We start from the raw sequence: 17,557 nt of genomic DNA on the forward strand, positions 1-17,557 counted from the left end.
TATATCCTGATTGCAGGGGTGAAGAAATCTGAGGGAGTGGTATTACTAGTATTTATTTACCACTTTTCAGTGTGTGTGGGGGGGGGGGTGGGGGGAACGTTGCGGGGAGGGGGTGTTTAAGAGCACCAAAATGTACAAATCCTCTCACATAGAAATTCCACTTCTAGGATTTTATGCTGTAAAAGTAATGCCAGAAGCAAGCAAATTATTATACAAGTACACTTGCTGCAGCCAGGTTCATAACAGAGAACAAATAAAAGCAACCTAATGTCCACTAACAAAAGATGAATTAAACAAATCCTGGCCTAATCATTCAATGTAACCATAAAAATAATGGCTATACCACTTACTAGAAGTGTAACTTTATATTTAATCCTCAAATTTCAGTTTCCCCATAAAATGGGGAAAAACTGTATCAACTTCAAATGATTATTTCATTCATATATTCATATATATAAATGGATTGAATTGCTGCCCTAGATATATGGTAACACAGTGAGTGGCATACAGCCAATGCTCAGACCATGCAGAAGATGATGGTAACCATTATTATTATCATCACCATCTGTGGGAAGTGTCATTAAGGAGGTGACTGATTTACAAATTTTATACTTGTATATAAAAAGAAACTTTCAGAACAAGCATGTACTACTTGTATAGTTAAAATATATATCTTTTATACTAAAAAGATGAAAACATATGTCCACACAAAGGCTTGTATGTGAATGTTCATAGCAGCATTACTCCTAATAACACCTATCTTGTCCATCAACTGGTGAACAGACAAAATGTATAGTATATTCATACAATGGAATACTATTCAGCAATAGAAAGAAACAACAACTATTCATCTATGCTATGACAGAGACGAACCTCAAAACCATTATGCCAAATGAAAGAAACAAGACACAAAGAACACATATTGTTTGATTCCATGTATATGAAATGTCCAGAAAAGGCAAATCCATGGAGACAGTAGGTTAAGGATTGCTTGGAGTAGAAGTTGGAATAGGATTAACAGTAAAGGGACAAGGGATTTTACCAGGATGATGAAAATGTTCTAAAATTGATTTATGGTGATGGTTATACAATTTGGATAAATTTACTAAACATCACTGAATTGTGCAGAGTGAATTATATGATAAGTAAAATATGCCTCAGTGAATCTGTAAAAAAAAAAAGGTTGGGAAAAAGATGTTTATTAACCATGCATTATTTTATGCTCATATAATGCTTTGCCTTCAGAAAAGAACTATCACTTGCATTACCCTATTTGACCCTCATGAGCATCATGTGAAGTAGACAGAGTAAGGATCATGCCCTCTGAAGAGAATAAAAATGATGCTCAAAGTTATATAATAACTAGACTGTAGCCACTACTTGCAAGTAAAGCAACCAAAGCGCTGCTCCAAAATACAACTAACTCAATCAATGTGGCAGAAAAATGTGCCAAAATTCGCCCTCGCTAGCGTAACTCGGTTGAGCGTCGTCCCGTGCGCAGAGTGGTCACCGATTCAGGGCACATGCCCACGTTGCAGGTTCGGACCCGGAGACAATGGGTCCATGTTTCTCTCTCACATCTGTTTCTTCCCCTGTCTCCTCCTTTCCTCTCTCTCTAAAGCCAATGATAATAATTAAAAAACACACAATTTTATTTATCTTTGGTGAGTTCTAAATTGTCAGAGGGTTTCAGGGTGGTGGGCAGCAACTCAGGCAAGCCAAGAGCTAGGAAGGAAAGGCGCTTTCCTTCAGGTGACCAAGAGCTATAGTCTACACCAGGGGTCCTCAAACTACGGCCCGTGGGCCACATGCAAATACAAATATTGTATTTGTTCCCGTTTTGTTTTTTTTACTTCAAAATAAGATATGTGCAGTGTGCATAGGAATTTGTTCATAGCTTTTTTTTTAAACTATAGTCCGGCCCTCCAATGGTCTGAGGGACAGTGAACTGGCCCCCTGTTTAAAAAGTTTGAGGACCCCTGGTCTACACCTTGTGAGTTCACTTTTTAGAATTATAGTATTTGCCTAAATTTCCCCTTCTTATCCCTGAGTATTCCATTTTAAAAGTCTGGTTTTATAATTCTAGCCATACCTCAGCTGTAAGTTAGGGTCGTGAGGGATAAACCACTTATCTCTGCTTAGACCAGAGTTTTGAAGAATAGAAGTATAACTCCCCACTGAGGCTGTTTGGTAGACAACTTAAGCCTCTCCACCCCACACTTCTACCCTTACTGGGCCTTTACTTCGTGCCTGGCAGCAGTGCCAAATGGGTTTATGTGTATTATCTTACCAAAATCTCATAAGAAGTCTAGAAGTAAGCTTTTTACCCTCATTTTAATGATAAACTGAGGCTCAGAGAGGTTAGGTAAGTTGCCCAAGGTCAAACAGCATAAAGGGCAGAGCTAGAATACGAATCTAAGAATGTCAGTACTAAAGCACAAGCTCTTAACTACCATGCTGTAGTGGTGGCAGCAAACAATAAGACAACTCAAAGGTACAGTGACTTACAGGGAAGAGAGTCAAACTACTTGTGAAGACTTATTTCCAGGTAAATGATGAACGTTCTTTTTTTCTTGAGGGCTGTGACAGTTAAGGAAACTGGGACCACAGTCACAGGTTAGCTAGGCTAACAAATCAAAGCATCCCGTTCTCAGACAGGTGAAAGTATTGCCTTCTACCTTTCTCTTGGTCAATTTTCTAATACCAAGTTGAAAGTTGATAAGAATTCTTTATTTCATTCTCTTTCTGAATAATAAGTTTTATATTAGTTATCTTCTCTTCTGAATCCCTGTTGGCATCATGGCCCTGCCCAGCCTGGGGATGTGAAGGGAAAGAATGCTGGGATGGGAGTTATCCTAGAACACACTGACTACCTGCAGAGGACCATGAAGCAGTTTTCCAAAAGCTGGAATCAAGGAAGTAGGTCCTCTGACACAATAGTTTATTCGAACAACATGAAACAACTCTTTGAGATATCAAATAGTGTTCAGTCAAACCCTGGGATTTGAGAGTTGCCACTGGTTGAGTCCCTGCAGTCTGCGCAGTGCCCTGGGTTTTGCTCCAGATCCGTCACATTGCATTAGTGCCCTTCCTCCTCATTGCCTACAGAAATAACAGGCTTGAATATGGCAGCACAATCCATTTGTCCTGCTCTAATTACTTTCTGACATTACTCTTTTTATTGCTACCAACCTCCCTCCCAACTTCTCTCCCCCTTCCTCTCTTTCTTTCTCCCCCACCCTCTTCCCTTCCCTCTTTCTCCTTCCTTCCTTCCTTCCTTCCTTCCTTCCTTCCTTCCTTCCTTCCTTCCTTCCTTCCTTCCTTCCTTCCTTCCTTCCTTCCTTCCTCCCTCCCTCCCTCCTTCCCTCCCTCTCTCCTCAGGGCATCATTAGAGTCATCTGAAAAGATGTTTAAGTTCTGCCAATATATATTTTGTTAACTTTCTATCACAAAATGGTTCCAGGAAGAGTAAGATATTAATTATAAGAAGAAAAGCCACAAGGCTCTCAAAACCATTTCCCAAATTTCCCAGCTGACACAAAGAGAATGGCCAAGGGGGAAATGCCTGGATTCAAAGTTCCAGAATCTCGGTAAATTGTAGCTCTGCTACTCACTAGCTGTGAGGCCTTGAGCCAGTCTCCTAATCTGTCTCAGTCTTAGAACTCTCTTCAAATAAATGGGGTTACACCTCCACTGTGATAACCTCACAAGAGCTGCTGTAATCAACTGAGATAATGTATGTGAAAATACTTTGAAAGAGCTGCAGTCATGTTATTAAGAGGAACAAAATGATGACCAATATTAATAAGAATCTCTAAGTCTTGTGTCCTTCATTTAACCCAGTGTAGTTTTATGTGCCAATCTGGCTGGTCATTAGGTGACCAGATATTTGGTCAAACATTATTCTGAGTGTTTCTGTGAAAATGTTTTTGGATGAGATTAACATCTACATTGGTGGACTTTGAGTAAAGCAGATTGCTCCCCATAATGTGGGTGGGCCTCATGTAATCAGTGGAAGGCCTGAATAGAACATAAAGATTGGCCTTCCCTGAGCAAGAGAGAATTCTCCAGAGGATGGCGATTGGACATGAACTGAAATATCAGCTCTCTAGGGTCTTCAGCCTGCTAGTCCACCCTGAAGATTCTGGACTTGCCAACTTCCATAATCATGTGAGTCATTTCCTTATAAAAATTTCTTATCTACACCCTAACCAGTTTGGCTCAGTGAATAGAGTGTCGGCCTGCAGACTGAAGGGTCCCAGGTTCAATTCTGGTCAAGGGCATGTACCTTGGTTGCAGGTACATCCCCAGTAGGGGGTATGCAGGAGGCAGCTGATTGATGTTTCTCTCTCATCGATGTTTTTAACTCTCTATCTCTCCCCCTTACTCTCTGTAAAAAAATCAATTAAAAAAATATATATATATTTAAAAATTTCTTTTTTTTTTTTATTAGTTAAGGTATTACAAATGTGTCCTCATCCTCCCCATTAACCCCCAACCTCCCCCCCACACACAAACTCATGCTCCCATCCCCCCGTTGTCCATGTCCATTGGTTTGGCTTATATACATGTATACAAGTCCTTCGGTTGATCTCTTCCCCTTACCCCCACCCTCCCCTACTTTCCTTCTGGGGATTGATAGCCTGATCGCTGTTTCTCAGTCTTTGGGTCTGTCCCTTTTCATCAGTCTATGTTGTTCTCTATAATCCACAAATGAGTGAGATCATGTGGTATTTATCTTTCTCTGACTGGCTTATTTCACTTAGCATAATGCTCTCCAGTTCCATCCATGCTGTTGCAAAAGGCAAGAGTTCCTTTTTTTTTTTACCGCAGCATAGTATTCCATTGTGTATATGTACCACAGTTTTCTAATCCACTCATCTGCTGATGGGCACTTAGGCTGTTTCCAAATCTTAGCTATGGTGAATTGTGCTGCTATGAACATAGGGGTGCATATCTACATCTACACAAACACCCACACACACATTGGTTCTGTTTCTCTGGAGAATTCCGACTAATACATTAATACATCTAGAATCTTGTTTTGTTTAGATTTCACAGTGATCATCTTATGATCTAATAATTAAGGAACAAAAATGTCACAGAGGTTTATCTCCAGAGCTCTTTTTACATGACAGATCCTGATTTATAAATTATACTAGAGGCCTGGTGCACAAAAATTTGTGTACTTGGGGGGTCCCTAAGCCTGGCCTGTGCCCTCTCACAGTCTGGGACCCCTTGGGGGATGACCACCTGCTGGCTTAGGCCTCCTCCCTGGGGGGGATTGGGCCTAAGCTGGCAGTCAGACATCCATCTGGCAGCCCGGGAGGCCTCGGAGGATGTCCACTTGCCAGGGGGGAGCAGACCTAAGCTGCAGTCGGACATCCTTAGCGCTGCTGAGGAGGCGGGAGAGGCTCCCACCACCACCACCACTGTACTGGCAGCCATCAGCCTGGCTTGTGGCTGAGCAGAGCTCCCCCTGTGGGAGCGCACTGACCACCAGGGGGCAGCTCCTGCATTGAGCGTCTGCCCCCTGATGGTCAGTGTGTGTCATAGTTACCAGTCATTCCCAGTCATTCTCCTGTTAGGGTCAATTTGCATATTACCCTTTTATTATGTAGGATAGAGGCCTGATGCATGGGTGGGGGCCAGCTGGTTTGCCCTGAAGGGTGTCCCGGATCAGGGTGGGGGTCCCCACTGGGGTGCCTGGCCAGCCGGGGTGAGGGGCTGATGGCTGTTTGCAGGCTGGTCAAGACCCCCACAGTGGGGACCCTTACCCCATGGAGGTTTGGCCAGGCTGGGTGAGGGGCTGATGGCTGTTTTCAGCTGGCCACACCCCCTTTAGGGTGGGGGGTCCCCACTGGGGTGCCTGGACAGTCTGGGTGCAGGGCTGAGGGCCGTTTTCAGGCTGGCCAACCCCCCCGGCGACAGAAGCTCCCAGCCTCTTGTTTTTCTTTTTCTTTTTTTATTCTGGGATTTATTTACCTTCTATAATTGAAACTTTGTAGTCTGGAATGGAGCTCAGAGCCAGCCAGGGCAGGCGGGAGGGAAGCTTGGCTTCCTCCATCACCAGGGGCAACCCAAGGCTCCAGCTCTGTGGCCATGGCCTGCTGAAAGCAGGTATCTGGGGTTTATTTAACTTCTATAATTGAAACTTTGTTTCTTTGAGTGGAGCTCAGAGCTGGCAGAGGCAGGCGGGAAGCTTGGCTTCCTCTGTCATTGGGGCAACCAAGCCTCCTGCTTGCTTCAGTTCTGCCGGCCGCCATCTTGGTTGGGTTAATTTGCATATAGTCACTCTGATTGGCTGGTGGGTGTGGCTTCAGGCATAGCGAAGGTATGGTCAATTTGCATGTTTGTCTTTTATTAGTGTAGCTTAGTGGCCCGGTGCATGGATTTGTGCACACTGAAAGGAAAATTAGAAGAAATATTTTAGTATCACTATTTGCCCTTCCTTTATAAGTGTCAACCAAATTCAAGATCAACAATGACAGATTGAAACACACACGTGTGATAGGCGCTAGTGATTTATATATTTATTGTGCATGCATGAGTCAACATTTATTTTTAAACTAGAGGCCTGGTGCACATATTCGTGCACCAGTGGGGTCCCGCAGCCTGACCTGCAGGTTTCGGCCAATCCCCGAATCTGTGCACCGGGCCTCTAGTCTATATATATATACATAAAAGCCTAAGCATGGGTCCCTCAGCCTGGCCTGTGACAATTGGGCTGAAAGTGACTCTCCAACATCCCCCAAGGGGTCTCTGATTGCGAGAGGGTGCAGGCTAGGCCAAGGGACCCCACTGGTGCCTCTAGTATGCATATAAGATCTTTGGTTAATCGCTTCCCGCCCTCCCCCTTCCCGCTTTCCCCCTAAGATTCATTAGTCTGTTCCATGTTTCCATGCCTGTGGTTTCCACTCCTGCATTGAGTGTCTGCCCCCTGGTGGTCATTGCACACTATAGCTACCAGCCAGCCGCTTAGGCTTTTATATATATAGATAGATAGATTGCCAGTGCATGTCATATGTACCGGCCGGTCAGTTGGTCAGTCACTTAGCCTTTTATATATATAGATATGCTCCCAAAGTCATATTTAAGCCAGTTTCCTGGAACTTAAAAGGCTTTTCTCAATAATAATAAAATGGAGCTTAAGGACAAAGGATTGAGAAGCTGTCCTTATAGGAGTCATCAATATAGTGATTAATACATGTTTGTTGGATAAATGCAATAATCAATATTCTCCTATTTAGAAAATGCTTTTGGAAGAAAAGAATACAACAGTATTGAGCACTTCACGTGTGCTAAGCACTGCACTGTTTCACATAATTTTTTTTCAGCACTTACCACTTAGACAAAAACAGTGTTTCCCATTTCTGCAAATGACAAAATTGAGCTCTGAGAGAGATGAGATGTTTTGGCATAGGTCACACAACTAGAATGTGGTAGAGCTGAGATCAGACTGACTCCGGTAACCCATCCGAGACTCTAGGATAGATTAATATGTCTCCACCCTTTTTTTTTAAAGTGGGGTTGATGAATGATGATATACCGCTTTCCCTTCTTCCACTCACTCCTCAATGTGGTATAGTAAAAAAATTTAAAAGGTAGAAAACAAGGGCTGCAGCAGGCTTTGAAAATCCACAAACTAAGGGGTTTTCAGCAGGATGTTAAAGTGAACAGTTCCATTATAGCAAAATATTGGGTGTAAAGAGCACATCGTCGCAAACACAAGAAGATTTTTTTTTTTAGGGAAAGCAACAGACAGTGTAGTGGTTCCAATAAACTAAATGTAGATGGGAAAAGATGGTGTGTGTATCTGTGGGGATGGAGTGGGGGGGACTTTGTTTTTCATTTTAACAAGCCAGCACATCCTCTCATTGCTCACCACAGCAAGTGACAAGTCAAGCCAAGCCGGGCCAAAAAAGGTCTCTGTCTCCTACAGTGCTTCCCCTTTCCTATCTCAGATGGTTTTCAGGATCCATCCCGAATTCACATTCTTCCTGCCACAAATGTATGTACATTTTAAAGGAAAAACTAATTCTGCATTTTGTACTGTTGTACAGAGCCCACCAACCAGGAACCAGAACCTAAAGAATGATGAGTAATGAAGCAAGAATTGTTTTCTACTAGGCCAAATTAATTAAATAAATTAAATTTAAACTACATTAAAACAGGCCAAGTAAAACCAGATGGATGAGAAGGTATTTTCTTACAACTAAGTATGACAGCAGGTTACTTAAATGTAATTACTGTTGCAATTACATCACTGGCAAAATGTTGCAATTCAAGTAGTTTCAAAACATACTCCTTCATCTTGATCATTTAGAAAATCCACTTATAACCATGACTTCAGAATAACTCTGTAAGAAGGTCTCATTACCCATTTTATCCCAAGTGGCAGAGTTAAGACCTGACTCCAAGTGTTTTTCCTTTCTCAAGGCCATTTTCCAAAGCTATGAAGGTCTTGTTTGTTAGGCTTCTCACTTTAGTTGTCCTGCTCCTAACATCCTCCATTTCCTGGGAGAAAGAATATTTTCCTGTTCTCTGAACACATGGTTCTGTGTACAGTGTTGGATCAACACTTCTGTAGTTAGAACTTCTTACACATTCCAATCTAAAGAGTAAAGTCATACCTGCCAAGTTCTAATCATTGGCATGGTTGTTCCAGATAAAGTAGTCTCACTGGCATGGGTAAGATGAGCCTCCAGTGATACCGATTTTCCTCCACATTTTAGGGCAACTTTATTTCAGAAATCATTTGTTAAATTGTAAACACTTTGTAAACTAAAAGCAGGAGCCTTTTCCAAATGAACACTTGAGGTACTAAAGTATGTTTTCTACATTTTTTCATTCATATAATCAAGAAAGTAACAGAACCTGCAAAATGACAGTTCTAAATCAAAACAAGTGCTTATGAATACACAGCTATATTGAATTCTATTGTATAGTACAATACCTATATAAACACACCCCCCCATTATATTTTAACTAGTGGCCCGGTGCACAAAATTCATGCACGGGAGGAGACCCCTCAGCCCAACCTGCACCCTCTCCAATCCAGGATACCTCTCACAATCTGGGACCATTGGCTCCTAACTGCTCGCCTGCCTGCCTGCCTGATCGCCCCTAACTGCTCCCCGCCAGCCTGATCATCCCTAACTGCCTCTGCCTGCCAGCCTGGTCACCCCCAATTGCCCCCCCCCGCCCCCACTGCCAGCCTGGTCGCTCCATGCAGCCTGCTGTTCAGTCATTTGGTCACCCCTCATTAACACCCCTGCCAGCCTGGTTGCCCCACATAGCCTGCTGTTCAGTCGTGTGGTCGTCCCTCACTAACCCCCATGCCAGCCTTGTCGCTCCAGGCAGCCTGCTTGTCCTTACTGTAACTGTGTATGTCCTGGACAATTTGCATATTTCTCTATTATTAGTATAGATTATTGCACCTTTCTGAATTGAGCCATCTTCTTAAATCTAGTAGAGGCTGCCAATTATAAGGGAAAAGAGCATGGATTCTGAGATCAGACAGACCTGGGTTCCAATTCTTGCTTTACTATTTCATACTTTTGGTCCTTGGGGCAAGTTACTCAATTGTTTGGAGCCTCAGTTTTCTTGTACAAAATGGAGATACCATCTCTTACCTTTCATAGTTATTGGAGCATAAAAGTAAATGAATATATCAGGCAAGTTCAGTTCCTGGAATATAGGTGGTGTTCAATAAATGGCAGTATGTGCTTAATAAATCCTTGTTATGAATTGTTTTTAAAGTCCTACAAGGAAGATGCCTATTGTCCCTCATATGACCCAGGGAGAAGGGAATGAAGATTAGTGATATGATACAAAGTGGTAAAAATAATCTCCACTTCCAGCATTTCCATGTTGGCATTTCTTTCCCAAATTAGCTAGAATACAGTCACAACTGGAAGTTGACTTTAAGATGAAATCTCTGGATAACAGAATCTGTATCAGTTGATAAATAAATTTAAATATATGTACTAAATAGCCTCTCCAAACTGCTACAAAGCAAAACCATTTCTACACAGCTTGCATTTCTGCAATATAGCTTTAAAAGAAATGAAGCCACTCTGTAATCCCATAAATTATGCCTAAAAATAGAATGATGGGCCAGCTGTCAGATGCATACATTGTAGGGAAAATGGGGCTAAGAATCTCTCCCCAAAGATCATTGCAAGTCTTTTGGCCCTTCCTCCCATAAAGATGAAAAACTAAAATCTATTCAATTCCAGCAGTTACTACTTTTTTTGAACTAGGACAAGGGTTTAGAATTCTGTAGACTTGTGAACTCTCCCCAAATCTGCAAAGTGCTGCTCCTAGCAGGCTTATAACAGAAAGGTCATGTGTGATCTGGAATTACTGCTTCAACATAGGACCTTTTTTTTTAAAGTTTTCCCTTTTTTGTGAACTCTTCCTTCCAGAGTTATTCAACATAATTAAAAAAAATAAAAAAGATGAAATGTGATCCATCAGGACTGGGTTCTAGTACCAAGCATTGGGCTAGAGCAGGGGTGGGCAAACTTTTTGACTCGAGGGCCACAATGGGTTCTTAAACTGGACCGGAGGGCCAGAACAAAAGCATGGATGGAGTGTTTGTGTGAACTAATATAAATTCAAAGTAAACATCATTACATAAAAAGGTACAGTCTTTTTTTTTTTTTTTTTAGTTTTATTCATTTCAAACGGGCCGGCCCGCGGGCCGTAGTTTGCCCATGGCTGGAGAAGTAGCTCTCAGAAAACGATGGTTATTATAACTATTGCTCTTCAGACTGGTTATTATACTTCATGTATTATGCAACTCTGTTCCTGTTCATTGAGAACTAACTCTCTCCCATTTTGTAGAGAAATGCCAACAAGTCCCAGGAGCAAATCACCTATCACCAATCCCAACTCATACCATTGTTCCCAGTTTCTTTGCAGTGATGATCCTTGCTTGTTTACTTGGATATCTCAGAGCTGTCTTTTCCACTGTACTGTGGTGGCTTCCAATGCAAGACTGTCAGCCAAGAATAGCTGTGCCTTAAAAGGTAGTGATTTTGAAGATCACAAGGTAGGGAAGGAGTAGGGTGAAAGAATTAGGACACCAATTCTATAGTGTTCTGTAGGCTAAAACATAGACTTAATGTGTCACAGAAATTAAATCAGAGGATGAATGTAATCCCTGGTCTAATAAGCAGGGCCCCTGGTATCATGTCACTGGCCATACTACAGCCATACTAGGCCCTCAACGAAATCCCGTCCTATACTCCAGGATCATCCTAAATTGAGGAGGCAAAGTCCCTGCTCCTCCAAGCCAAATTCTACAGAGCTCCAATTGCCCCAGACAGGAAAAAAAGAGGATGCCAGCTGCTAAATCCATTTTCATAGCTAGAGAAGGATTAAAGGAACTGCACACATGGTGATGCCCAAATCTGAGCAATGAGATTAACCTCCATGTGGGCTGCCTATACTTCACAGAGGTTTAAAACAAAGAGATCTGCCATCATATTTTTCACATCTAGAACTCAAACTGGAAGGGCAGTCCCAAGAGAGATATAGTAACACACCATGCTGCCTCAGAACTCTAGAAAAACACTAAGAAAGGGTCACTGTCCTCTAGAAATTGTGGGGGAGACAGACCAGGAAAATATTTACAGGGCCACGAGAAAAGCACAAGCAAGGTACTGATGGGAAATCACAGGCAGGAATGATAAATCTATGAGGGGTGGAGAGGATCTAATGGAAACTTCACAATCAGAAGTGGCATTAGAGCTGTTTGAAGAAGTAGGTTCCCAAAAGGCAAAGAAGGGGGAGGAAATAAAAAGTGCAGTCTAGGCAAAAGCAGTAGCTTATACAAATATATAGCACCATAAAAGCACAGGTTGTTCTGAAAGTATGAGTAATTGTGTGTAGCTAGAGTAAGGCATATGACGGTGAGTGGCAGGAGAGGAGACTGAGGGATATTGAGGAAGGCCAAGGGAAAGGACGTATACCAGGCTAAACAATGGACTTCTTCCTAAAGGTGGGAATAACAAACATTTAGTATTATTACAGTTTATTTATTTTATTAAATACGTACAGTGTACTGAGCAAGGTGTTTTACATACTTCACTCCACTCAATGTTCAAAACTATGTCCATATGGATACTTTTCTCCTCACTGTACACACAAGAAAAAAACACTCAAGAGAGGTTAGGTAACTTTCTCAAATCAAGTCTGTTAGACTTCAAAGACTATACAAAATCTCACCCAAACAGGATTATTGATATAGGAACTCCTACATGCCTGATTTCAAACAACCTAGGGCTCTTTCCAACACACTACAGGTTATAATGTAAATTAGAACGCTCTCACTTGAGCCTAAGCAAACTGAGTGATATATAAATATGTTCACGAAGCCCTTGCAGTCACTGGCATCAGACGAAGTAGGTCCTTCTCTCTTTCTTAGTCTCTAAAACACAGGGATCCTAAGAAATCTAAGATCAATTTTTCTGATGGTCCTTGTCCGAAGCCAAGCCACCTGAGCAAACAAGACTGCATCCCTGCTTCTCATCTGCTCTCGCGCACTAACCAAAGCCAGAAAAGCACTAGAACTGATCTGAGGTACCTACATATAGTGACTGTTCTTTGGATTTTCCAAGAATATTCTGCTCTGTCGTCTGCACGAAATAATGTTCTCTAAATTCCAATATTCAGGAAGTCAAACAAAATCTCCATCATAAAAACCCATGTGATACCATGAGACAATTGCCCAAGTCCAAAGAATATACAACACCAAGAATGAACCCTACTGTAAACTATGAATTTTGGGTGTCAGTATATGTTCACCGATTGTAAAAATGTACCATTCTGGTGCATGATGTTGGGGAGGCGGGGGAAGGTGATGTGCACTATGTATGAGAGGGGATATATGGCAACTCCCTGGCAGGGCTGGACTCAGACCCTAGACATCCTTTCCCATATCTCAGTGCTGACTCCCGTCACATTTCATTTCAACAGCTCATTTTTGAGAAGCCACACTCTCACACACAGAAGCTAGGTCTTACACAGCTATTATTTTAAGAAGCCAGGATTAGCTCAGGGCTAGACTAAGTAATGAGATACAAGTGCCTTGGGAATCTGTGAGTTCCCAGCATAACTAATGAGTACTATCAACTGTATTCTGTCCAAGATATGGTTAGACAACTCCAATCAGCCAAGCGCTCTTTGTAAAATGTAGAGGCAATGATCAGAGAAAGAATATTTCTGCCCCTTCCTATATAGCCTCTGCTTGGAAAATGTACATTTTATATAGTTACTATTAAAGATCATTTGTGGTGGGGCTTTTTTGTTTATTCAGTTTCTTTAGAGATTAGTGTCACTTGGAAGCTATATAATGTGGTAGAAAAAAATAACGGCTTTGGAATCATGCTTTGCTTCAAGTCCTGGCTCTGCCACTTCCTTGCTATGAACACTGGACAGGTCATACATACCCTCTCGAAGTCTCAGTTTTCTCACTTATAGTGCTTTTCAGAGTTCAAGTGGTCCTGTGAGTGGGTTGTAAATTATATTTAGTGACTTGCAAATAATATTTTTTTAAGTAAGAAAAAAAGAGAAAATATTAGATGACACTACCTATAATAAGGACAAGTACTATTTTATGAAAGTGATTTCATACATATAGATATTGATATATAGATATATATACATATACAAATATGTGTATAAGTTAAAATATATCTTATTATATTAGTTGATAATGGTCAAAGAACCTGAAAGCCACTGATCTATAAAATAAGACTGCTGGGTGTATGCAGGGTTATTTTGTATTTTTCGGAATATTTGAGAATTTGAAAAAATAAAATAACATGGGCCAAATGTTATCAATTAACCCTCCTAATGTAGATTTCCTCGGAATATCTGAATACCACCTTATTTAAGAATACTGGGACAGTTCCTCTTTACTTGTCAAATTCAGATACCCATCAGTACGATTTTAAGTACATCATATAAATGAAACAGCCATCATCATCTGCCAAGGACATGCCCTGCTCAATTATTGACACAGAAAGATCAAGTCTAATTAAGAACTGAATTTTATCTCAAATTAATATAAAGAACCAGCCTGTAAGAGTCTATCCAGACAACAGCAATGTGTGGAATCACCCAGAAGCCATTCTTTTTTGGATAAGCCTTCTCTGATGGTAAACGCAGTGAAACCAATATTATCCCCAGAACTGTTCTAAAAGAAATATCACTCTGCTAGGACACCAAGAACTGGCTACTACCATGTGAAAGCCTTGACAAAGTCCCCACCTTAGGAAGCACTCCAGTGTCAGGAAGCCTCAGGAACCAAACATAGACAAGAAGGACTTCTTTGGCCTGCAGAACAAGTTACTCTTCTGCTTAAAACCTTCCAATTTGGGGAAAAATACATATGGGGGAAAATGCAAATTTCTCACCACAGCTTACAAGTTCCTACACGATAAGGCCCCATTCCCACCTCTCCAACCTCACCCCCTATCTGCCTTCATTTGACTTTAGGCCATAATACTCTTCCGGTCCTCAGACACACCAAGGTCAATCCTATCTTGGAGCTCTCAGAGTTCCACTGCTCAGATCACACTTCCTCCAGCCAGCTCTTTGTATGCCGGGATTCTTCTCATCATTTGGCTCTCCACTGTATATTTTAGTTCCTCAGAGCAGCATTCCCTATTTCCTCATTAAAGAAGTCCCCCATCAGACTGGGTGAAAGAAGTGAAAGGATTGAGAAGTACAGATTGGTAGTTACAAAACAGTCATAGGGATGTAAAATACAGCATAGAGAATATAGTCAATAATATTATAAAATTATATATGGTACCAGGTGGGTACTGGCAATATCAGAGAAACACTTTATAAAGCACATGATTGTCTAACCACTATGCTGTATACCTGAAACTGATACAAAATAATATTGAATGTAAACTATAATTGAAAAAAGAATTAAAAATAAATTAGATGAACATGAAAAAAAAAAGTCCCCCATCCCACCCACCCCTAAGGCACTCTCCATAATCACATTACACTATTTTATTTTCTTCACCATAGTTTCCTCTTTTACTTCACACTACTTTGTTAACTTATTTTTGTCTCCTCACTAGAATACAAGCTTCATAAGAATCTCTTCTGTTTTGGTCTTCACTCTCCCCTTAGCATCTAAACAGTGTCAATTTGCATTAAACAATGCAACTTTCATAGACTAAGCAAAAATGTCACAACTGACAGTCCCAGTGGCCCAGAAAGATGGGAAATAAATCCCAAGGACCTCTAGTTCAGACGGACTGAAGAGAGGAGACTGTGGCTGTCATGCATGATTAAAGGCTATGTCACAGCGTGATGTGGTCTATGCTTTGGTAGCTTCCCCCCAGGAGTCCTCACTCTTATCCCAACTGAGGACTGGGACAAGAGTGACAGCTTCACCCTAGTATGTTCAAAGACTCCAGAATCCAAAACTTAACTTCTCTGCTGCCCATTTCTCCAATTTTCATTAAGAGCAATTTTATATCATCCAGAAAGCTTCAAAGTCAAATGCCATCTTTATTTTTAACTTATCAATTTCATTAAAATCAAGGCAAGGGTGTGACATGGGCCTTAGCTAGGATCACAAAAATTCTCAAATCAAATAATTGGTTTAAGTTAGAGTCAAGTTCATCAACAGTAAAATGCCAGCTTCGGGCAAAGTCGGCTGTCTTCTTGCATTTCAGAAAGACACGCACATAGGTGTAAGCAACCTCTGGGTGGGTAATGCTACCAAACAAAAGCAACACCTTCAAAGTCTCTCTCAGTCACTAGAGGCAGCCAGACACTCAAACTGCCAGTCCTGAATTACGGCCTCTGAATGGTGAGGGCTTCACATTTCACTGATCAGGGCACAGCCCAATCAGAAGACAAACCCCTGCACTGCCAGGGACCAGCAAATCCGCTTTCTTCCAGTGTGCACATGACTGAATGTGCTTCTGTCCATCATCTGGGTCATATATAGTTCAATGCGAGCTGAGCAGACAGGGCTGTAAGGAAATCTGGCGCGGTTCAATACCTCGTCTAGCCTGGGTTCCAGTATCTAATTTTTTTTTACTGACAAACTCATTTCTCTACTGGGACAGGATGCTGTGCTGGCTGGAAGTTCCATTTCTACAGCGAGAATCCTATCTGGAAACACAGAAGTTGTCCTCTAGCGACAGCAGCTCGAACTTTTTTGATTGTTGTTGCTGCTTTTCTCCCATCACCCCCATCCCCTTTTGACAAAGATCCAACTGTAAAAAGTCTTACGTAACAGTTCAGGACTACTTCGGTTCTTTTACTGGGTAAGCACTTTCTTTTTTTTTTTTTTCTTTTTACTAAAAACCATTTTAAAATTGAATCTGTTGAGAGGCTTAACTAAAATCTTTTAAGTAATTTGTGTAGTGAAATACTGTCAGTGGATTTTTTAGTCTCATTTCTGCACGTGCTCCTTTGTTCTCAGAACAGAAGCTTTTTATACACACCCCATACCGCAGCTGGAGAGAGTTATGAAGTCAGTTATTATAAGGAACACAAAGGTTGCTTTGCATTCTTTGCCTTTAGATAATTAATTTTGTATTTGTTTTTTCTTAAAACAGAATTTAATGAAGGGAGAAATTCACAAAAGAATAAACTGTTGGAGAATCTAGCAAAGTTTGAAGTTTTTACCACCTTTTCTATCTGTAGTTTTGTGTGGCCAAACACTTGTGCCGCCTGGGGCGTTGGGGGTAGAGGCAAGCATAGACAGAGAGGAACTAAGCCAGACATGGACAAAGGCATGAGCCAAAACCAGACAGTCCTGGCCGTTCGATAGGCCAGCAGTGGGTGAGACAGGTCAGCCAGCTGCAGGGGCGGGAGAAGGGGGGGAATGGGGCATGGATGTGTGAGGTGCTCATGCGTGCGATCGTGACTAGATTCTGAAACTGCCAGCCATTTTCCCAGCTATGCTTTGTGCAATCTAAAGGAATGCATCCCCTGTGAAGCAGTCTTGCCAGAGCCCGGTGATAGAAAGGAGTGTGATAACTACCACAACATATGGTATCAGAAAATACTGGGATCTGGGGTGGGCAAGAGGGAATGCTGAGGGTGTGGAAATTTTTTAGTGATCTGGAATGTGTTGAGTGACAGGAAGTGCCCCAAGCTCCCCCCAACCCAACTCTTCTCAGTCGCGCCTGCTTTTGTCTAACTCTTGTAATCTACACACTACTGCTTACAAAGCTGTCTGAGTTTGAGACAAAAAGAAACATAAAAGGCTCTCCATCCCATAGTACCTGTGATACGGAAGGAATGTAAAAAGCATGGTTCTTCAAGCCTGTGGACATTTTTTATGTAGACAGGAGAAAGATAAAATAATTTTCCAAGTATTAATGAAAATTATGAATTATAGCCTAGCTTCCAAATCAGTTTTTTAAAATCCTGATTCTGCAATACTTACAGATGCTTAAGTTGGTTCCTAATTTGAAGGGGTCTTGTTTTGTTTGGTTAATATATTGCATTTGAAGTTGTTTATATTTTCTTTATATAAATTTGGACTTTGGGAGAAAAAAAT

The 17,557-nt window shown here is 41.4% G+C and overlaps 1 protein-coding gene and 1 long non-coding RNA gene across 3 annotated transcripts in view; one reads left to right on the plus strand and one right to left on the minus strand.

Moving 5' to 3' along the window:
* Nucleotides 1-17,557, minus strand: part of NR6A1 (nuclear receptor subfamily 6 group A member 1) — a 176,310-nt gene that overhangs the window by 69,730 nt on the left and 89,023 nt on the right. The window lies entirely within an intron of this gene.
* The window catches only part of LOC132212376 (uncharacterized), a 44,417-nt gene continuing 42,875 nt past the window's right edge, over nt 16,016-17,557 (plus strand). Inside the window, exon 1 of the long non-coding RNA XR_009447707.1 lies at nt 16,016-16,313. This is a non-coding gene — a long non-coding RNA (uncharacterized LOC132212376). The remainder of the gene's footprint in view (nt 16,314-17,557) is intronic.

This window comes from Myotis daubentonii, chromosome 11 (genome assembly GCF_963259705.1).
Source record: "Myotis daubentonii chromosome 11, mMyoDau2.1, whole genome shotgun sequence".
Classification (NCBI taxonomy): domain Eukaryota; kingdom Metazoa; phylum Chordata; class Mammalia; order Chiroptera; family Vespertilionidae; genus Myotis; species Myotis daubentonii.